Source organism: Piliocolobus tephrosceles, chromosome 11, assembly GCF_002776525.5.
Source record: "Piliocolobus tephrosceles isolate RC106 chromosome 11, ASM277652v3, whole genome shotgun sequence".
NCBI lineage: Eukaryota > Metazoa > Chordata > Mammalia > Primates > Cercopithecidae > Piliocolobus > Piliocolobus tephrosceles.
The window spans coordinates 25,978,053-26,002,575 of record NC_045444.1 but is presented as its reverse complement, the minus strand read 5'-3'; the positions used below and the strand labels follow the sequence as shown (position 1 = coordinate 26,002,575).

General features: G+C 35.2%; 1 protein-coding gene across 1 annotated transcript in view; it reads left to right on the top strand.

Moving 5' to 3' along the window:
* Nucleotides 1-24,523, top strand: part of LRP1B (LDL receptor related protein 1B) — a 1,636,277-nt gene that overhangs the window by 1,459,584 nt on the left and 152,170 nt on the right. The window lies entirely within an intron of this gene.

The following is a 24,523-nucleotide window of genomic DNA, read 5'->3' as shown; positions in this document are numbered from 1 at the left end:
AAAAAAAAAAAAAAAAAAAAAAAAAAAAAAAAAAAAAAAAAAATCAATACTTTGCTGACTAGGCAGCCAATAAGGAAATGATAAGATAAAGGCTAATGTGATCATTTATTGATATGTAACACCTAGCTGAACTGTAAGTCAAGTAAGGCGCATTTTCTGTTCTGATTAATTTTTAAAAAGAGAGAAGGAGAAGGAGGCTAACATTCTATCATTTTTTTTAAGGCTAAAGTATGTCAGATAATGAAAAAATATATAGTTCAGGAATAACAAATCTTGTCACTGAGGGCTTTGCGGTGTTGTCCATATTTATCTCAGAGTATAAATTACACTCAATAGAGAGATACCATTTTTTTTCTCTGATGTAGACATGTTGCAGCTTTAGGGTTTTATGGCAAAGGCAACCATGTTTTTGAATTACCTCTGGCACAACTCTTGACATGTATACAATTTTAGTCATCTCTTAGAGTCTATAAAACTGAGGTCTTAGTGTAAAATGACAAAAGAAGAAAGCAAGTGCAAAGCTTTTTTTGTGATAATTATTTATGTTCCAGTTTCAGAATGATTTATGATGTGGATATTAGAATCAGATGGCATGAATTCATGTCTTGGTCCTGAAGTTTAAGAGCTGTGGGCTTTGGGACAAGTAATTTATGGTAGCCTGCGCTTCGGTGTTCTCAGTTGTTCAATGTACTTTCCATATTGAATTGCTGAGAAGATTACATGAATCTAGCACAGAGAAAACAGTCAATATATATTAGCTGTTATTATCGTTCATTTAAATTAAAAAAATAGCTAGGATCTGAAAATATTAATACCAATTCTAAAAGACTTCTTACATCAATATTTAATTATGAATCTCTTTAGATGACTAAATTTCTCTATATCAACTACCATGAAGTAAAATATGCCAATGTAATAAAACACAACTTTGGTTAAAATGGTAGACCAACTTGTTACTTTTCATCAATAAATCTAGTCAAAAAATTATTGACTTCCTGTCAATGTATCTTGTCATTAGATGCATTTTATTTTATATACTTTTTCCATGTTTTTTCAAAGATAAATTTGCTTTTGTACTACCTATCACATACTTTATCAGTATTTATCACATTGCCGGCTTTATAGGTTTATACCTATAAAGTTTTACACCTATAAGTTATACCTATAAAGTTATCAATTTACACCAAAACTGAGAACAAGGTATAATTACCTAGAATATACAGGCCAAAGAATTCACCATGGCAGTTCCAAGATTTGGATTTCTCTATGTTGTAATCATTTAGCAATCCTTCAACTCTCCATTTTTAATTTGACAAAGACCTAAGTAAGTATGTGAAATTCATAGTAAAAAACAAAAGTTCAAATATAAATGCTCCTTTCAGAGGAAGAGAACTAGTAAGAGAAGTTCTGAATAAACAGAGCCTTACCCCTCTATCACAGGACTATCTTCGACCTCTGCCACTACTCTTGCTACATATATGTTCATACTCGACTCAGCTACCCTGGTCTCACCACCGTGCATTAAACCTTCCATGCCTGCTTATTTCTCAAAAGTAGTGCTTCTTGTTGGGGTGCCCTTTCCTTCAGATAATAACATAACTCAATCCCTCAGTCTTCAAGAGGTCACCCTCCTAATATAGAGTTCTGAGTATCTTAATTCTTATGACAGGATTCCCTATCCTTTTCTCTCTGTAGTACTTTATTTCTCTCTTTAGCACTTCTTACCCTCCAACAAATTACTTAAAAAAATAATTCCTTGTCTTCTGAACTCCCACTTAGCTATTAACATATAAGTTCAATAAGGTCAGAAATTTGTCTGTTTCATTCATTACTGTAAAACCCAAAGCTCACAACACTGCCTAGTATGTGATCAGCATTGGCACTAACACATGTCATTTTTATTTTTTTAATTTTTTTAAATTAGTTTTTATTTCAATAGATTTGTGATACTAGTGGTTTTTTGATTAAATGGATGAATTTTATAGTGGTGAATTCTATTATTTTAGTGCACTCATCACCCAAGTAATGTACACAGTACCCTATATGTAGCCTTTTATCCCTCACCCCACTCCTACATCCCCTGCAAATCCTCGAAGCCCATTATATCATTCTGTATGTCTTTGTGTCCTCATAGCTTAGCTTCCACTTATAAGTGAGAACATCTAGTATTTGATTTTCAATTACTGAGTTACTTCACTTAGAATAATGGCCTCCAGCTCCATCCAAGTTGCTGCAAAATACATTATTTTATTCCTTTTTATGGCTGAGTCATATTGTATGTAGTAGTCATCCATGGTGTTTGCATGGTGTTTGTGTGTGTGTGTGTGTGTGTGTGTGTGTATAATATTTTTTAATCCACTTATTTATTGATGGACACAAAGATTGGTGCCATATCTTTGCAGTGGTGAAGTGTGCTGCCATAAACATGCATGTGCAAGTGTCTTTTTCATATAATGACTTCTTTCTTTTAGGTAGGTACCCAGTAATAGGATTGCTGGCTCAAATGGTAGATCTGTTTTTAGTTCTTTAAGGAATTTCCATACTGTTTTCCAAAGAGGTTGTGCTAATTTACATTCCCACCAGCAGTACAAAAGTGTTCTTGTTTCACCGCATCCACACCAACATGTACTATTTTTTGACTTTTTAATTATGGTCATCCTTATAGGAGTGAGATGGTATCTCAATGTGGTTTTAATTTACATTTCACTGATGATCAATAATGTTGAGCATTTTTTATGTTTGTTGGCTGTTTGTATATCTTATTTTGAGAAATGGCTGTTCATGTCATTTGCCCACTTTTTAATGGGATTATTTGTCCTTTTCTTGCTGATTTGCTTGAGTTCCTTGTACATTCTGGGTACTAATCCTTTGTCAGATGCAGAGTTTGCAAATATTGTCTCTCAATCTGTGATTTTCTGTTTACCGATTATTTATTTTGCTGTGCAGAAGCTTTTTAGTTTAATTAGGTCCCATTTATTATAGCTGTCTTTAACACATTTGCTTTTGGGGTCTTAGTCATAAATTCTTTGCCTAGGCCAATGTCCAGAATAGTTTTTTCAATGTTGTCTTCTATAATTTTTACGGTTTTATGTTTTCGATTTAGGTCTTTGATCCCTCTTGAGTTGATTTTTGTATAATGTGAGAGAGGGGTTCCAGTTTCATTCTTCTACGTGTGGCTTGCCAGTTTTCCCAGCACCATTTATTGAATAGGATGTACTTTTCCAAATTTATGTTTCTGTATGCTTTCTCAAAGACCAGTTAGCTATAAATATTCACCATTATTTTTGGATTCTTTGTTCTGTTTCACTGGCCTACATGCCTATTTTATACCAACACCATGCTGTTTTGGTAACTATAAACTTGCAATATAATTTGAAGACTGGTACTGTAATTCCTCCAGATTTGTTCTTTTTGCATAGTATTGCTTTGGCTATTCAGGCTCTGTTTTGGTTCCATATGAATTTTAAGATTGTTTTTTCTAGTTTTATGAAAAATGATGATGGCAATTTGATAGGAATTGCATTAAATCTATAGATCGCTTTGGAGAGTATGTTCATTTTCACACATTAATTCTTTCCATCCATGAGCATGCACTGGGTTTTCATTTTTTGTGTGTCATTTATGATTTCTTCCAAAAGTGTTTTATAGTTTTCCTTGCAGAGATTTTTCATCTCCTTTATTAAGTATATTCCTAGTATTTTATTTTATTTTGTACAACTGTTGTTAAAGGGGTTCGGTTCTTGATTTGATTCTCAGCTTGATCATTGTTGTTGTATAGCAGGGCTGGTGACTTGTGTACATTGATTTTGTAACCTGAAGCTTTACTGAATGTGTTTACTAGACCTAGGAGCCTTTTGGAGGGGTCTTTAGGGTTTTCTAGGTATTTGATCGTATCATTGGTGAACAGCATTGGTATGACTTCCTCTTTTCTAATTTGGATACCCATTACTTCTTTTTCTTCCCTGATTGCTCTGGCTTAGGACTTCCAGTAGTATGTCAAATAGAAGTGGTGAAAGTGAGCATCCTTATCTTGTTTCAGTACTCAGGGGGTCATGCTTTCAACTTTTTCCCATTCAGTATGATGGTGGCTGTGGGTTTGACATATGAGGCTTTTATTATTTTGAGATAAGTCCCTTCTATGACTAGTTTATTGAGTGTTTTTATCATAAACCAATGTTAGATTTTATTGAATGCCTATTCCTGCATCAATTGAGATGATTATACAGTTTTGTTTTTAATTTTGTTTATGTGATGTATCACATTAATGGACTTGCATATGTTAAACCATTTCTGCATCCCTGAGATGTAACACACTTGCTCATGATGTGCTGTTGAATTTGGTTATCTAGTATTTTGTTGGGAATTTTTACTTCTATGTTCATCAGAAATTTTGGTCTGTAGTTTTATTGTTATGTCCTTTCCTGTTCTTGGTATTAGGGTGATACTGGCTTCATAGAATGATTTAGGAAGGATTCTCTCTTTCTCAATATTTTGGTGTAGTTTCATAGGATTGGTACAAATTCTTCTTTGAATGTCTTGTAGAATTCAGCTGTGAATCCATCTGGTTCTGGGCTTTTTGCTGTTGGCAATTTTATTACTCACTCAATCTCACAGCTTGTTGCTGGTCTGTTCAGGGTTTCTATTTCTTCCTGATTTAATCTAGGAGGACTGTATGTTTACAGGAATTTGTGCAGTTCCTCTAGATTTTCTAGTTTGTGTGCATAAATGTATTCATAATAGTCTCAAATGATTTATTGGTGTTGGTTGTAATGTCTCTACTTTCATTTTTAATTGAGCTTATTTGGATCTTTTCTCTTCTTTTCTTGGTTAATCTCCCTAATGATTTCTCAATTTTGTTTATCTTTTCAAAGAACCAGCTTTTTGTTTCATTTATGTTTTGTATTTTTGTTTGTTTCAATTTCCTTAAATTCTGCTCTGATTTTTGTTATTTCTTTTCTTCTGCTGGCTTTGGGTTTAGTTGGTTCCTGTTTCTCTAGTTCCTTGAAGTGTGACATTAGGTTGTCAATTTGTGCTCTTTAAGGCTTTCTGATACACACATTTAATACTATGAACTTTCCTCCTCACACTGCTTTTGCTGTATCCTAGAGGTTTTGACAAGTTGTGTCACTATTATCATTCATCTTAAAGAATTTTTTCATTTACATCTTGATTTCATTGTTGACCCAGATATTCAGGAGCAGATTATTTAATTTCCATGTATTTGTATAGTTTTGAGGGTTCCTTTTGGAATTGTTTTCTAGTTTTATTCTGCTGTGGTCTGATAAGACACTTTATATAATTTCAATTTTCTTAAATTCATTGAGACTTGTTTTGTGGCCTGTCATATTGTCTCTCTTGGAGAATGTTTCATGTGCTGATGGGAAGAAAGTAGCAGTTGTTGGGTAGAATGTCTTGTAAAAATCTGTTAAATCAATGTGTTCTAGAGATAGCTTAAGTTCATTGTTTCTTTGTTGACTTTCTCTTTTTTAGTATTTAAGTCTGGTTTATCTGATATAAGAATAACTACTACTGCTCCTTTTTGGTTTACATTTGTGTGGAACATTGTTTTTCACCCCTTATCTTGAGTTTACTTGAATACTTGCATGTTAGGTGAGTCTTTTGAAGACAGCAGATATTTGTTGAGTGATTTCAAAAAAACTCTGTTCTTCCATTCTGTATATTTTCAGTAGGGCATTTAGGCCGTTTATATTCAACATTAATATCGATATGTGAGGTATTGATCTATTCATCATGTCAGTCATTACCTAGATACTTTTTTGTTGTCTTATTGTTTTATAAACCCAGCGAATTATGCTTTTAAGAAGTTCTATTTTGGTACAGATCCAGCTTTTGTTTCAAGATTTAGAATTCCTTTTAGCATTTCTTGTAGTGCTGACTTGGTAGTGGCAAATTCCCTAAGCATTGTTTATTTAAAAATGATTTTATTTTTCCTTTCTGTATGAAACTTTCTTTTGCTGGGTACAAAATTCTTGGCTGACAGTTATTCTGTTTAAGGAGGCTAAAGATAGGTCCCAAATCTCTTGTAGATTGTAAGAGTTCCGCTGAGAGGTCTGCTGTAAGTCTGATTGTCCTTTATGTTACCTCATGCTTTTATCTCACAGCTCTTCAATTTTTTTTCTTCATATTAAGTTTAGATAGCCTGATGACTATGTGTCTTGGTGACGATCTCTTTGCAGTAAATTTCCCAGGAGTTCTTTGAGCCCCTTGTACTTGAATATCTAAATTTCTATCAAAGTCAGGGAAATTTTCCTCAATTATTCCCTCAAATAAATTTTCAAAACTTTTAGCCTTCTATCTCAGAAACACCAATTATGCATAGGTTTTTGCCATTTTATACAACCCCATAATTCTTGGAGACTTTGTTCATTTCTTTTGTTTCTTTTTTCTTTATCTTGGTCTGACTTGATTAATTTGAAAGCCTTGTCTTCAAGCTCTGAAATTCCTTCTTCTACTAGTTCTAGTCTATTGCTGATACTTGTCACTTCATTTTGTATTTCCCTAAGTGTGTCTTTCATTTCCTGAAGTTCTGACTGCTTTTTTTATTCATGGCATCTATCTCTCTAGAAAATTTTTTATTCATATCCTTTTTAAAAAATATGTAAATTGTCACATTTCTCTAGCATTTCTTTGAGTAATTTAATAAACAACCTTCTGAATTCTTTATCTGGTGTTTCCATGATTTCGTCTTGTTCTGGATCCATTGCTGGGGAGCTAGTGTGATCATTTGGGTGTGTTATAGAACCCTGTTTTATCATGTTATTAGAATCACTTTTCTGGTTTCTTCTCATTTGGGTAAACTAATTCTTCTAATGGTTTTTAAATTTATTTTTGATTTGACCATGATTTTTCTTTCTTTCCTCCCCGCCCCCCCCCCCCATAAGTATATGACTTAAATGTTTATAGTTTATTATAGTCTAGTTTGGTTCCTGATGCTTTTAGGGGTGAAGACTCTGTGTGAGTTCCTTGAATATAGTCTTTCTATGATGGCTTCCTCAGATGCTGCTTGTATTAGCAATTCACTTGGTGTGTGGGCAAGTATACCCTCTCCTAAGGGGTTGGAATGGCAGAGGTCTCTTGAAGCTTATCTCATTCACCTGTGGTGTGCACTTTCTCATTTACTTAATTTTTCCTCAATATTTTATTTACTAAGTTGATGATTCCAGCTTCAGAACAATAGAGGAGGTATCCCTGAATAGAAACTAGTTGTAGGTAAAGCTGATGGATAAATCCAATACCCAATGTTGTCAGAGGTCCCAGCCTTTTTGAGGGTGGCTGGGGTAGCTCTCAATTAGACACACTGAGGTCTTATCAGGTGGAAGGCTGGGGGCCACCTCAGCTGTCCTGCCAGGCCAACAGGAAAGCTATCCACCTCCCAGACTCACTCCTATCCCAGTGTTCCAGCTACTCAGATCAGACAGGCACCCTTTTTCTCTGTAGGAATGTTGATATTCCAATTAGAGAGGAACTGTGGGTCTGCCTCATGCAAGCCTGAATCTGTGGGGTGCTCCTCCTGTGGGGATACAGTCACCGTGAAGTGTTCTAGGAAGGCAGTCTACAGGTGCAACCATGCCAAGCTCCCATGGGAGAAGTCCCAGCCATGTCTGCAGTGGTGGGCAAGGGAAGAAAAGAGATCCTTCTCCAAGACTCTTCTTGAACATTAAGGCTGCCTGACTTTTGGGGTAAAGCTGCAGATTTTCCCTGATGATACTAGCACTGCAATTGTGTCTCTGCTGAAAGAAACTTCCAACAGCAGGATATGGAACCCAAGGCCTGCCATCTGGATTATTTTGTCCCAAGGGGTGTTCCCTTGATGTGGTTCTCCCCACCTTCCCCTGGGAGTAGGAGTTTCTGAGAGCCAGGCTACAGTGATTGCTATTGCTTTACTGGGTTTAGCTATGCAGTGGGACTCCCACATTGCTGGCTGGTGCTGGGGAGTGTCTGCAGGGGATCAAGTGATGTGACCTGTCCTCAGGTCTCTCAGCAGTGGGTACCAGCACCAGCTGTGATAGGGGTGGCAGGGGATTGATGTAGACTCTGTGAGCTTCCTTAGTTACAGATAGTGTGCTGGCTTTCTCAAATGCTGATTATGATAGTAGTGAACTTGTTGCATGGACAGACTCAGGACTTCCTGGTTAGCCAGGGTGTTGCAGGCAATGGTGATAGCTGAGATTGCACACCGGTTTTATCTTTCCTGGGCACAGTGTTATACTACCTAGAGACGCTATGAGGGACTGTGTCTGTTGGCTTCCAGCCAGGAGGTGGTGCTTACAAAAGAACACCTGATGCAGTAGTAGCAGTGGGATTTGAGCTTGCTCTATGTTGCCCAGGGGAGGTATTCTCATTTCTCAGGTGATGGGCAGGACCACAGAGCTCCCAAAAGTTTATGTCGTTTGTGTTAAGCTACCAGGGCAGGTGGGCATGCATAGGCAGGGCCTATTTCAGGTGGGACTGCACTCTGACTCTCCATTTGTGGGGCAAGCTGCAGCCCCTTTGGGGGTTGCCGGCAGTTCTCAAGCCACTGAGCTAATAATGTTCCAGGGGAGAGCACAACTGACTTGGCTGCACAGAAGAGTTCATGCAAGGAATGGGGAATAGCAGGCAACAATAAGCCTCATCCAGATTCCATGCAGTTGGCAAGGCAGATCTCACTCCTACAGTGCTCTGCTAACAGCACTGGACTAAGTTTCAGGTATGCTGCACTGAGAACCCAAATTTGCCCCAGGCCATAAGCTTTCCCTGAAGAGACAGCAACAGAGGCTTTCAGACCATGTCATTCCCCATCTGCCTCACAAGGTCAGGCCCCCGGCTCCTGCACTCGTGGCTGCAGTGTACTTCCCACTAGTCCCCCAAGTTCTGGACAGGAGAGTTCATCCCCACCCAAGTTTATGTTACCAAATTCAGTTCAGAGCTTCTTTCAACCTGTGGCCACTGCTTGAGCTAGTTAACTGAGCTCCTTGAAGTTCCCTGTGAGATGTAATAAGGAATGATTTCCCTTAGTTTACACTGAGACTGGAAATACTGCCAAGATACTTCCCACTACTGCTTTTACTTTTGTGTTTTTTACCACTCTCTAAATCAGTTCCAGCTCTGGGAGGTTTAAGTCCTTCCCCTGTGACATGCAATTTCAGGTTCCCCATTGGGAATGTGTACCCTGGAGGCAGTCTTTTCTGTCTCACACTCTGGGTACTTAGAGATTTTTACCTGCCTCATAATGTAGGCTTCTGCCTGACACTTCTTTCAAAGGGTTTGTAGATTCTTGGTTTTCCTGTTAAAAGTTCCTGTGTTGCTTTTTGGAAAAAAAAGTTCTCAGTGTGAATCTCTACACATTATTTTGTCCTTCCAAGTGGAAGAGACATGCTAGCACTCTCTCCAATCTGCCACCTTCAATGCATGATTGTGGAATAAATGATTGCATAAATCTTGTCTTAAGTTGGGAGTTCCCCAAATTAGAACCTATACTCACAAAGATATGAGTCCAGAGGTATGTTTTATGTTTTGGAGATGATTCCAGAAACCACTAGTAGGGGAGTGGGGAAATAAACCAGGGAGAGGAAGAAACCCAATAGAGGGTACATGATCAGGTATGTTACGCCAGGAACGAGATTCATCCTACCAGAAAACTCTGGGAGATCGTGTAGAACACTCAGAATTACCCCAAACAAGAGACAGGGCTGGGCTATGTATTCATCAGCTACTGTAAGTCATTGGTTTAGGGCTGCACTAGAAGAGGATTTGGAGTGATTAATGGCCTGATGGGGACTTCCAGATTGGGCTCAGGCAGAGTTGCATGTGCTTGTTGTTAAAAACCATTTGCTTAGTGTGGACAGAAATGGTGAATATCAAGCAGTGTAGATGGGGCACTGACATCATATATTTCAGATCCATACACCAGAAAAAGGCTTCATCGCTTTAGTGTTCAAGAACCTAGGGCCATCTCTACATTTAAGGGAATCTCAACAGCTCAAGGTGTTGTTCTTGTTCTGCTCTAACCACAAATTACCAACCAAAGCTTTGTATTCAACTGAAATCAGATTTTAAAATGCGTTAAATTTATTTTCAAGAAAAAACAAAATTGACAAAAGGGTATACCAAAGACCGTCGAACTGTGTTAGGGGCAAGAGACTACCTTACAATGTATCCAAATAACTAGATCATAGTTTAGGACTTGTAACTATTGATCATTATCATCTATCACAACTGTTTCCTCTTCCTTTTATTAGCTTTTCCATAAAGTCTTTACAGCCTGCCATTTGGGTCCTTAGATCTTATCCTGACCTTGTGTAATCTGCTCTGTTGAAATGATTCTACAGATGAAAATAAAAGATGATTTGACAATAGGGACTTTAAGTGGGCTACCAAAAAGTGAGATTGGCAAGCAGACAATGGTGTTTCTAAAATGTGCTTTTTCTTCATAGAGCCTGTACTCCAGACCATAAGCAATATTTTTTTTCTAAGCATTGTAAGCTGTATAAACTATGGCTTCTCTAATATATTTGGGGCATAGAGAAGAAAATATAAGAAAGTAAAACTGTACTTTAGATGCATACTAACATCCCTATCTATATAGGAAAACAAAAGGAATAATTAAATGCTTTACACATTTTCAGTAACATTTGAAATGATTCAGTGTAAAAAAAGATATAAAAGAAAAAGTTATGCCAGACAATACTAGCAGTACTTGAAAGTTGAAAGTATTTATATTTTAGTGCACCACCCATTCCAGGAATGTATACACAAAAAGTAAATGTATTTTAATGAGAAAATTTAAAAATATCAAATATCCTGAAAATCTAAGAGCACATTGAATAAGTGGGGTGTGTGTGTGTCTTGGCCTTCTCTTTTTAAGTAGTAAGGCACTAAGTTTTAGATCAATTCTAAAAGAGCAAATAGAAATGTTAAAGAAAAAGAAAGATAAGTATTCGAATGCTTTAGTATTCAATGAGACTCATTAGCACATTTTTTATTTTATTATTCTCAACTGAATTTATTATGCACTTTCCAATGAATTTTAGAAGGAAAAATGATTTGGAAGAGTTTTAAAGATAAACAGATTAAAAAATGTAAATCTGACCCTAATGCCTTCCCAGACACTCTGCAATACTGAAACAAAAGTATTCCATTTATTACAATGTATACATTTAGACACATTGTTCCAAGGAGATGAATCTATAGGGAAACAAGTAAGAATAATATGTGAAAATTTTTCTTCAGTTTCAGAATTTGTTCTTCCTGGAATTCAATTAGAGATATGGTTTTCGTCTTCAAATACAAATATAATTACATAAGAATTCTGATTCTTGGCTGAGCATAGTGATGTGTGCCAATGGTCCTTGCTATTCAGGAGATTGAGACAGGAAGATTGCCTGAGCCCAGAAGTTGGGGACTGCAATGAGCAATAGTCACACCATTGCACTCCAGCCTGGGTAACAGAGAGACACCCTCCTTTCTCAAAAAAGAAAAAAAAAAAAAGAAAGAAAGAAAAGATAGAAAATCTGATTTTTGTGAGAATCTGACAGTGCTGTCTCTGCAGTGTGTGTGGTTGTGTGTGTTTGTGTCCGTGTGTTGTATGTGTAGTTTCAAAGATCGCTAGCAGTATGCTTTGTACGCATATAAAACAGGTATCCACATTCATACTGGATATGTATGTGTGTCTGTGCCCTTTTTCCTTGATTTTATAAGATGAGTATCTCCCCCCTCCTTGGATTTTTATTTAGTGATGTTTATCTAATATATGTGTGTGGATAAATAATAATTTAGATAAAATTTTCTCTATATTCCCCTTCACTTTCCACCTTGGTTTTATAATCTCAAAACAAAGATTTGCTAACTGGTTATAAAGTTGTCAAAATAAATTATTCCACATTACTAAAAGAATATTGTTCTTCCTGTTCATAATTATTGATTGATATGATTATAAACTCCAAATAAACATGAATGATAAGTTTAAAGATTCATCTTACATGAGAAAACTTTCAAGGATGTCAATCAGAAAGAATATTTATCTTTGCTAAGTAAATAACAAATACATTAGATTGCCCCTAAGAATTTTAACACCTATGCAAGCATCATTAGAATGTATACAGAACAAGATAAATATATAAATATTATCAAATACAAAAATGTGGTGAATGTCCCTAAAGAATGGTCTTTTAAAGCAGGTATCCACATCGTTAACTGTTGATAAGGTATTTTATTTCAAATATTAATTATCTTTCTTATTCAAATTGGAAAAAAATAAAACACAAACCCATAAATGACAAACTGTAGATAACTATTTTAGGTGTATCTATAAGATAAATATTATACAGCCATAGAAATGACACTTGTCAGGATTTTTAATAACCTAGAAAATATAATTTTTAGTGAAATGTGCAAGATATAAAAATTTATTTATAGTCAGAAACATGTCATGCAGCTTGTTCCTGTGTTGTATGGCTATGGGCAATTTGTTTCTACTTTTCTATATTACATCATGTTAAATTTCCCAAAAAGTATATGTTACTTAGGTAATGGAAATCAGTGCGACTTTGCAAGGAATACAGGTCTAATTCAAAGTAAAATGAACACATGGACACAGGGAGGGGAACAACACACACTGGAGCCTGTTGGGGGCTGGGGAGAGGGGACAGAGAGCATTGGAGCATTAGGAAAAATAGCTAATGCGTGCTGGGCTTAATACCTAGGTGATGGGTTGGTAGGTGCAGCAAACCACAGTGGCACACATACATGTACCTGTGTAGCAGACCTGCACATCCTGCACGTGTACCCCGGAACTTAAAAATATAGATTAGAAAAAACGTTAAAAAAGAAATTATATAGACTTGATAATTAAAAATAAATGCAGATAATAAAATAAAATCATATATTTGTTTAAAGCACTCTAGAGGTCTTCTAACTTTCCACATTTTTCAGATGGGGCATCTGGTACCCCACAGCATTTCAGTGTCTTTTATGATTCGAATACTCTGTGACCTTGAGCAAGTCACCAATACTTGTTATTTGCTTGTAAAATGAATTGGATGCTTTACAAAGTTGTAGTATTATCTATTCACTTAAAACAATGAGGTGGTGAATGTAAAGGACCTAAATCAGTGCTGACAACCAAAATCTCAGAACCTATCACCGCTAAAGAACTTAACTCACGTAACCGAACACCACCAGTTCCCCCAAAAACTATTGAAGTAAAAAATAATAAAATAAAATAAAATAAATACATAGGTTTTTCCTCCTAAATCAACACAACTTGATGATAAAGTTGACAGTACAATTCACATCTTTTAATTGTTCAGATACCATTTATTAACTAGCTATTAAATAGTGTTTACTATTACGTAATTCTTATTAGTTACTATTTGTTTTACCAGATATTAAATTAATGCTGCATGTATTTCCCTTCAGTTTTTAGTAGAGTAAAGTGAGGCACAGAGAAGATAAATAATAGCCCTATGTTATATGCTAATTCGAGTCAGAACTAGGATTCAAATCAATTTCCTCCTTTAACTTTTGGGCTTTTTCTACCTTGCTTCACTGCCTCCTGGAAAATCAAAGTCTGAATCTGTCCATCCAAAAATATAAAGTGAATTGAGCAATTGTATGGTGCTTCTGATCAACAGGATCAGACAAGCTAGACAAATATAATCAACTATCTATTTTAAGATATTTTAGTAGATTCACCTTTTAATGTATTTACTTTGCTTTTAAAATAAAACATAGAATAAATAGTAGGAAAAATAAAAGAGGCTTATTTTGTTTGTATCTCAGCTGGTTGAAGGAGCTTAAGTGGAATTGCTAGAATATTCTACCAGAATCTGTAACAGGGGCTCAAGGATGACTCTGAAGACCTATCTATCCCTCTGTGTTATTGAGATTTATGTTATGCCTCTGTACTTGTGGTACACAAATGCAAATTTGTTTGTACAACATTACTGTACAATTTGCCAAGACTGCAGGCTGATGAAAAGAGAATGATGAATGGAATAGCAGGGGTTTTGAAGATAACCTAGAGTATATTGGCAAAAGATGAAAGTGTAACTACTTTCCCCTTCCCCTGACTCACTTCATAACCATAAACTTACAACACAAATTTCTAAATAAGAAAAAAAATCACAAATTCTTGTCAAGTGCGATAGATGGCATTACAGAATGTAATATGACACTTGCTAAAACTGCATAATGTGAATTCAAAAAATTTCCACTGAATATTACATTGCATGGACATGCATTTTTAAAAATGTCTTTATTGGAGTCTCTACAGAGCTAGCTTGTTATAGATTCACCTCTTTATCAAGAAAATATGTCATTGGCAATTTGTTTTGCTTTATAAGCCTTTCCCTTCTCTATCTCGAAGAATAACATAGAAGTTTTGAAGAATAGCAATTCAGAAACAAAACGGAAATGGTTGGATCTTAGTGGGATAAGCTGCAGCTGGCATTGTTATTCCTAACTGCTGGTGCATCCACATAGCCTGTCCACTTTCCCTAGAAGAACAGGTTGCCCATGTAAGCGCTCATTGAGGAATAATACCCTGATGGATGAGAAGTAACATGAAATTAATTTGCAGATTCACCAAAGACTTTACAAAGTAGGGTGACTTGCAACTTTCCAGATAATCAGTAACACTAGATGCTGTAATAGCATATGTCATGTAGAGACTATGCTAAAACAAAGGTGGCTGTACCAGCTCCTGTGGAAGCATGGATTTGAGAATCCCTTTTTAAAATAAAATTGATTCCGACTTTTGTGGCACTAAATGACTGCATTACTCCCGTAATTATAAACCAATGAAATAGCCTGGGAATTATGTAAGTCAGCACATGCAGATAACAACATTACTATTAGGAGTCTGTAATATTTTAAGCAACAGAAATAGCAAGGTGTTCCCATTAGTCAGGATTTATCTGCAAATTACAGAAACTCAACAAAAACTAGTGGTAAAATGGAATTTCAGTCTTGATTACAAGGAGTGAATAGAGTAGATGTGGGGCAGAATTTGGATCCAAGTATTCACATATAGTCATTAGATAGCAATCTCATTTTGTTCTCCCTTTATACATATGTCTTTACTCTATTGGTGTCTTCTGAGCCACCAGTTCTTAAAATGACCCCTAGAAATGTGAGGTTACGATCCTTACAATCTCAATGGGAAAAAAAATAATCTCTTTCAAAATCTATAGGAATGACCTCAAACAACTTTCATTGACCTTCCTAGGTTTTCGACAGAAACTTCTAATTGCCTGTTTCTATACCATTTTACTTTTGCTTTCTCCTTAAACACAGAACTTTACCTCTTAGCTTGACATATTGCTATCTAGAAGTTATCACATTTTCCAGCTTCCCTTGTGTTGTCATGTAACTAAGTTCTGACCATTGAGATAGAAATGGAGTGTTATGTGGGACTTCCAAGAAAATGGTTCAAGGGTAGTTTTCTCAACATGGAAGGGCTTCTTCCTTTGCCCTTCTGTCCCTTTTCCTCTGGCCTGGAAGGTTATGTCTTGAGCTCTAGCAGTCATGGATGGTGGAGCAGAAAGGTAGAAATATCAGTTCCTGAGGAGATCACCAGGCCACCATACAATCCCTGTACTGCCTCCTTGATGCCTCTCTAATGTAAAAGCATAATGATCGATCACATTTAAGCAGGAAATTACCATGGACCAACTGTGCTCTAGGGCAGTAGGCAGTAGGCCACCCTAGGTCAGGCTGTTCTCCCTTGTGGTAGTGGAAGTAGGAATCCAGAATTAACAGCTTCACCAGGTATGAGAACAGTAGTTTCAAAAAATAAAACAAAAATGAAAGCTAATTAAAACAATAAGAATGGTATATATTTACTAAGTACATATCCACAAAAAAAAAAAAAAAAAAGTGCCGGTAAACCCTACAGGCTACAGTAAAGGAGGCAGAGAATACGTTCTCCTCAAGTCTGCCACCACTTTGGGTGAACCTGTAATCAGTCAAGGAGATTTAGTACATTTGCAAGACAGCATATATGGTTATTTGTTTCCTTATAATGTAAAAAGAGATGTTGAGGAGTGTTTAGAATGAGAGAACAGAATTGTATAAGGTTGATTTAAAAAGAGAAAATGATGACTTCTCTATAAAAAGTCATGCTTTGATAGTTAAGAGATAGTTAACCTGTCTCCCAAGAGAAGATGAGGTCTTCTATAAAAGTTTGCCAGTTCTGACTTCATAACGTTATAATCTAGAAATCAAAGAAATAAGGAGCTGCTGTGATTGAAGCTTAACTTCATTGTTCCCACAGTTCTTTTCACCTCAGTATTTCCATTACTATATTTATTTATTTATTGGTAACCGAAATTATTACCTGCTACCCAACTATTTGTAATCATCATGTTTCCTGAAATAGAAGATGGAAAATCTTAACTACAAAAGAGCAGTAGCAAGAAGGACCAAACATCGTATTTCTAATCTCTTAATCCCCAAATTAAAGTCCTCTTCCTAACTTCACTCTAAAATGGTTTTATGTATTATATTTTCAAACTAATAGCAAACTTAAAAAAAAAAGTAACAAAACGATTTTTCTGGTCAGCTGAATGAAACACATGGCCGATTTACAAGTGGTATTTCATTTTCGAAACAAACATTAATCGTGAAACAGTATATAATTTCAATTTGTTTAGGTAGCTACGGATTCATTAGTTTGCTACATATTTAATATACAAAAAAGTTACATATATACACAACAGGCTTTATTTCACATATTCATTGAATAATTGATGGTTTTCCCCAGTAATATAATACATTTATTTTGACCTCTGCCACAAAGCTAACAAAAAAGAAACCAATGTAGAGTGGGAAACTTACACTCTGTCTCTACAAAAAAAAAAAAAAAAGAAAATAAATTAGCCAGGCTTGGTGATGTGTGCCTGTAGTCCAGGCTACTTGGGAAGCTGAGATGGGAGGATCACTGGAGTCCAGGAGGTCGAGGTTGCAGTGAGCTATGGTTGCACCACTGTACTCCAGACTGGGTGACAGAGCAAAATACTGACTCTGGGGAAAAAAAAAAAAAAAAAAAAAAAAGTTATATATGAAAGGCCTATATCTAACATTTTAATTGTTAGATATTAGTGAAAAAAACTATGGTGAATGTTTATTTAGAATGTTTTCAGGAGAAAAAAAGTGGTACAGAAAACATGAAAGCATGAAAACATCCTGAAATTGACAGATTAAAATAAAACCTTTGGCACTCCTGAAGAAGACACAATTTTAGACAATTTATATCCTATAATCTGAATCACATGTATTATAGTTAGGATATATAGGAAAGCACTGGTCTCTACTAAAAGTACAAAAATTAGCCCGGTGTGGTAGCACACACCTGTAGTCCCAGCTACTCAGGAGGCTGAGACAGGAGAATCACTTGAACTCAGGAGGTAGAGGTTGCAGTGGGCTGAGCTTGTGTCACTGAACTCCAGCCTGGGTGACAGAGCAAGATCCTGTCTCCAAAAAAAAAAAAAAAGATTGTATTCTTTTGAATCCCTGCACTGATCACACAACTTCGTCTGGCTCATTGAACCTGTATTTTTACATAAACAGGACAGAGGAAGCAATCGGGTATGCATTTGTCTCAGGTGAACAGAGGGATGATCTTCTGTCCCCGCACCTGTGAAGATAAACACACAGTTTAGACTGCCAGGGTGAAATTCAACGGAACTGTTTTAGGGTAAATATCTTGAGGTTTACAAGGAATTTCCTTGTGAGAAAGTTGTGAGGGAGGTATGTAGCTTAAAAAAAAATCTTTGTAGCTATCTTATTTAAGAATGAAATGAAAGGCAGGTTTGCCTGATGTAATTCTCAGCTTGACTTTTCCCTTGGCTTAGTGATTTTAGGGTCCTGAGATTTATTTTCCTTTCACGTGTGTAGGATATTCATATTCCTCTTTTATTATCATTGAGACTGAATCTCAGCACAGTTCGATCATTTGTTCAATGCTACATGATGAAACAGTGAAGTAGCAACTTGAATCCAGACAGTCTTACTCCAGCCATGGTGTGTTTTCTATTACTTTGGAATACGTGCAAAATTTTGAGAATACCTTAAAACTTACATGATTGATGAGAATAAAAAGAATAATTCTGTTTCATTTTAATTATGAAACAGAATATAAACATGGTAGCCTCAAATGTCAAATAAATAAATCTCTTGAAAAAAATATATGTACTTTTTCTTTTTTCTATTGCTTATAGTTAATTAATATAAAGCATTTAAATTCTGGGGCTTAAATTCTGAGGTTCTAAGGAAGTTTGCTTTTGCTTTTGTTTTGTTTTGTTTTTACAGGCAATTCTCTATAACTCATAACTCATACTACCTTTCCATGCTGATAATACCTAAGTATTCAGGGACTACATGAATAATATTTTATCGTGGTGTAATTATTTGGGATTTTTTAAACTCCTTGCAATTCTAATAGCAAGGTAATTTTTAATTAAAACAAAATGAAACGCGCAGATCTTATTCAGTTTGATGATTTTCTTCTACTGTATACAATGTGTAACAGACACCCAAAAGAAGATACTGAAACTTTTCTTCTAGGCAGACACTTCCCTGATGCTCCTTTCAATCAATTTCCCCAACACTCCTCTTCACATCCACTAATTCTTCTATCACCATGGATTGGTTTTGTTTGTATTTGGATTTTACATGCATGGATATGGTATCCATTATCTTGCTTGTGGCTTTTTCATTTTCATAATGCTGTCAAATATTTTTTAATGCTGTTAAAAATATTTTTGACTTATTGTGTGTTAAGAATTTAGATTTTTTTATCCTTGGGTAATATTCAATTTTATGAATATATTCCAATTTGAATGATTTTAGTAGTTAATAGTTATGATAAGGTTGCTTATCATAATCAGAAAGGTTATAACAATAACATGTCTTATACAAATTAGTTTTATAAATATTTACTTTTATTTTTATTTGGTGAATACCTACAAGTAAAACTGCTGAGTCACATGGTAGATATGTTTACCTTTATGAAAACCAGCAAGAGAGTCTAGGTCCTCCATATTCTCATAAAAATTAGATATGGCCTTTTTGATTTCAGTAATTCCAGTAAATATATAGTGGTATCTCATTGTAGTAGTTTTCATTTGCATTAGCTCGATGACTAATGATTTTGAGAACCTTTATTTGCTACTCAAATATGTTTTTTGTGTGTGTGGGAAGTTTCTGTTCAAATGTTTTGCCTACAAATGGGTAAGCTTATATTATATACAAAAATAAGAATTTTTATGTATTCTGAATAAGTCCTTTCTAAGATATGTATGTGATAAGCCTCTTTATTTAATGATATGTCCCTCATCTCTTCAGTTGGTTAGTGGTGTCTTTTAAAGACCAAAACATTTTAATTGTGTTGAAGTCCAAATTTGTCATTTTTTTTTATTTTACTGTGAATGCTTTTTTTTTTTTTTTTGATACCTTTCCAAGTACCCCTTATCTTTTCCAACATTATAAGAGTATTTTCCTATACTCTAGAAATTTTACATTATGTTTATACTCTCAGATTTTTTTTTTTTTTATGTATGGCATGGGATGGAGATTTATGCTTTTTTATAGAGATAACCACTTGTTTTAGCAATATTTGTTTTAAAAGACTTGCCTTTCTTCATTAAATTGACTAGAGGCTCTTATCAAAACTCAATTCACATTACTAATTTTTTTATTCATTTTGTCCAATAGTACATTCTTTTGATTACTGTAGCTTTATAGTAAGTCTTACAATGAAGTACTGTAAATTCTCCAGCTTAATTTTTCTTTTTCAAAAAATGTTTGATTATTCCACATCTTTTGCATTTCCACGTTTTTTTTCTGTTTGTTTGTTTGTTTGTTTGTTTTTTACACAGAGTCTCACTCTTGTCACCTAGGCTGGAGTGCAATGGCACGGCATGGCTCACTGTAACCTCTGTCTCCCGGGTTCAAGTGATTCTCCTGCCTCAGCTTCTGAAGTAGCTGGGACTGCAGGCACATGCCACCACACCCAGCTAATTTTCATATTTTTTAGTAGAGACGGGATTTCAATCAGTTGGCCATGCTGATCTGGAACTCCTGACCTCGTGATCCACCAGCCTCAGCCTCCCAAAATGCTGGGATTACAGGCGTGAGCCACCACTATGCTCAGCCTTTTCCATGTAATTTTACATCAATCTAAACAATCTTATCTATTTCTTCAAAAAAAAAACTTGCTGTAATTTGACAGTGATTAATTTTATATGTATATGATTATATATACATAAAACTTTGGAAAAAATGAACATTTTAAACAATTTTCAGTTTTCTAATCCATAAACATGATATGTATCTGCATTTCTTAGGCATTATTCAATTTTTCTCAGCAATGTTTTATGGTCTTCAATATAAAGATCATACATAAATTTGGCTAGATTTATGCATAGGCATGTGTTTTTTCATTGACACCATTGTCAATTTGTTTCATTTTTGTTTATTGCTAATATATAAAAATGCAATTAAATTTGTATATTGATCATACATTCTATTACCTTCTTAAATTTACTTATTACTTGCAGTAGTTAGTAGATTAATTTGGGTCTAAAGAGAAATTTAAATTCCATTCCCACTGTTGTTTTTTATTTCACTTCTCCATGTCTTGCTCCCAGAGGCATCCCTAGTGGTAGATTTTTAAATCCCTTTTCAGAAATATCCCATCCGTATACAAACACCAATAGTATTACATTATATACTACATATAATTCTCTTATTTGAAAGTCTCTCATCTTACCTTTCTGGGAGGATCAAATTTATTACTAGTATCACATATATTATGTGATAATATGTTTAAAATGAAAACAAGTTTCTACATACTCTATTTGTTTTCTCCATACTTACTCCATACTTTCTCCAACACTTGAAAAAGGGAGTAATGAGATATTTGAATTCCATTTAACAATATAAACTAATGTAAAACGTTACATATTGTGAGCATTTTATATTAACTCTGGAGCTAATATAATGTGGAAATATATATGTTCTGTTTTATATCAGTTTCTTGAGCCAGTGATTTTTAATTCTGGTTTCTCATTGGAATCATAGACTAGCTTTAATGAATACTGATGTCTGGATCATACCCCAGAGAGTCTGATTTTATTGATTTGATATGGGATATGGTTTGGGCAAAGAGATATTTTAAAGTTCCCCAAGTGATTTTAATGTGTAACCAATCTGAGAACCGATGTTTTAGGCCTTACTCAAACAGTCCCCCCTCTAAAACGTGTCTGTGTGTGTGTGTGTGCGCACCTCAAGGGAGGTTTGAAATGCAGAACAATGCTGTGTAGTTTGTATTTGGAATTTTTACAAGTAATTTCATGGATCAAAAACCTTAAATAACCTGTAAACATAAAATTTGTATAACCTTACATAAGGCAATTAATGTTTCCTGCATTACTCTGTCTTCACGCCCCAAAAGGAAATTTTAGCAATGAACTCTAACTTGTTTTTGTTAAGAAATAGGTGCAGATATTTTTAATCACAAACTGTGATACAAATGTTTAAATATAGAAAAAAATACAAAAGGGATTTAGGAAAAAATTGATTGTCAGTACCAAATACTAACCTTTGGCAGTCAAGGAGAATTGTTGTGCTGAGAATCAGTGTTATAAAACTGGATTACATGGGCTATTTTTCTGGTCTAGTCTGATCTTTCTTATTTTCTTATATGCTAAAATTTTAAGACATTATTTAAAAATCAAGCGGCTCGGGAGTGGTGACCCACACCTGTAATCCCAACACATTGTGAGGCCGAGACAGGCGGATCACCTGAGGTCAGAGGTTCATGACCAGCCTGACCTACATGGCGAAACCCAGTCTCTACTAAAAATACAAAAATTAGCCGGATACGTGCGTGGTGCGCACGTATCATCCTGGCTACGCGGAAGGCTGAAGCAGGAGAATCACTTGAACCAGGGAAGTGGAGGTTCAGGGAGCCAAGATCATGCCACTGCACTCCATCCTGCAGGATAGAGTGAGACTCCATCTCCAAAAAGAAAAAAAGATAGTACAAGTAACACATGCAAGGAGTGAATAAGACTAATATTTATACATAGAACAGTATTTTCAGAGTTTATTTTAACTGGAAAATAAAATAGACATCCAAATTGTTCAGTTCAAAACCTATTTTCAGTGGTCATTCAGCCTAACATATTTCCTGATTGTGTGTAGAATGTTACATTAGAAATTTTGTGAAATCTAGGCCAAATTTTAAATCTAAAGTTAAATATAACACAGACAAGGTGTATATAATATAAAGCAGAAAACATTGCACCCGACATAAGTTACATTCTGAGTAATTATCAGCAGGCAGGAAGAAAATGAAGAAGGGAAATTCAGACAACACTTTTTTTTTTTTTTTTTTTTTTTTTAAGTAGAAAAATGCATTTGAAATCTATCATAAGAATTTCTCTAATAAAATGTTGTTGAAGCTGGAGCTGGATATAAATTCCTCCTTTGCCATTTAACATATTTGTGAGATTGGACAAATTATTTAAATGTTTTGAGAGTTATTTTCCTCATATGTTTAAATAAATATGATAATACTTCTTAAAAATATAATGAGGATTAGATGTGATCCTATGTATGAAAATGCTTAGTCAAGAGTTAGGGTGGATCCTCAATAGATGTTCAGTATTTAATTTTCGTAAGTATACCTAAGTCACTTTTGCTTTCTTTTATTATTATTATTATTATACTTCAAGTTCTAAGGTACATGTGCACAATGTGCAGGTTTGTTATGTATGTATACATGTGCCATGTTGGTGTGCTGCACCCACTAACTCGTCATTTACATTAGGTATTTCTCCTAATGCTATCCCTCCCTCTTCCGCCTACCCCACGACAGGCCCTGGTGTGTGATGTTCCCCGCCCTGTGTCCATGTGTTCTTATTGTTCAATTCCCACCTATGAGTGAGAATATGCGGTGTTTGGTTTTCTGTCCTTGTGATAGTTTGCTCAGAATGATGGTTTCCAGCTTCGTCCATGTCCCTACAAAGGATATGAAGTCGTCCTTTTTGGTGGCTGTATAGTATTCCATGTTGTATATGTGCCACATTTTCTTAATCCAGTCTATCATTGATGGACATATGGGTTGGTTCCAAGTCTTTGCTATTGTGAATAGTGCCGCAATAAACATTACGTGTGCATGTGTCTTTATAGCAGCATGATTTATAATCCTTTGGGTATATACCCACTAATAGGATCGTTGGGTCAACTGGTATTTCTAGTTCTAGACCCTTGAGGAAGCACCACACTGTCTTCCACAATGGTTGAACTAGTTTACAGTCCCAGCAACAGTGTAAAAGCATTCCTATTTCTCCACAACCTCTCCAGCACCTGTTGTTTCCTGACATTTTAATGATTGCCATTCTAACTGGTGTGAGATGGTATCTCATTGTGGTTTTGATTTGCATTTCTCTGATGGTCAGTGATGATGAGCATTTTTTCATGTGTCTGTTGGCTGCATATATGTCTTCTTTTGAGAAATGTCTGTTCATATCCTTTGCCCACTTTTTTATGGGGTTGATTTTCTTGTAAATTTGTTTAAGTTATTTATAGATGCTGGATATTAGCCTTTTGTAAGATGGGTAGGTTGCAAAAATTTTCTCCCATTCTGTAGGTTGCCTGTTCACTCTGATGGTAGTTATTTTTTTTTTTTTTTCTTCTGTGCAGAACCTCTTTAGTTTAATTAGATCCCATCCAAGGAGAACTACAAACCACTAGTCAACAAAGTAAAAGAGGACACAAACAAATGGAAGAACATTCCATACTCATGGATAGGAAGAATCACTTTTTTTTTTATGTTATTTGAGTCTGAATTATATAAGCTGCATTTCAAAGTAAAGCGTAAGAACCACCACCAATAACTTACCCACTCCTTTAGCTGATTTGTTTTACTAGTGTGAGACTGGAAGCACTTCACTATTCATCTCTAGTATGGATGATAAGGAGTTTATCTGAGTATATGAAAGGGAAATATGTTCTAGATTGTGTATTGAGGCTTATAATTTTATCATTTTAATGTTATTTAATTCATAATTTTGATACTCCAGAATCTTGCTATTCAGCGTGCTTCATAGACAAAAGGCAATATTATTGCCAGCCAGCTCGTTAGAAACCCAGACCTACTGAATCCCAATTTCCATTATAGCAAAATTCCCAAATGACTTATATGTATGCACATTAAGGTTTAATGGAGCACTATTTTAGCTATATATAGTTCAATATTATAGTTTAAATACATATGATTTAAACTTTAAATAAATTCTTATTACATGCTTTCTGATTCTAGCTGATATACATGTAAGTTACATTTGTTGTAAAAAGCGCTAGATCAGGAGTAGAAGCATACTTCTTTTATATTGGCTGTGCCATTTAATGATAATGAAAATGTATTAAGTTCCTAAATTTCTAAAAGTTTTTATTTCACCATCTGTAAAGTGAAAGGCTAGTTAATAATTTTCCTGGTACTCAGTGGAATTGT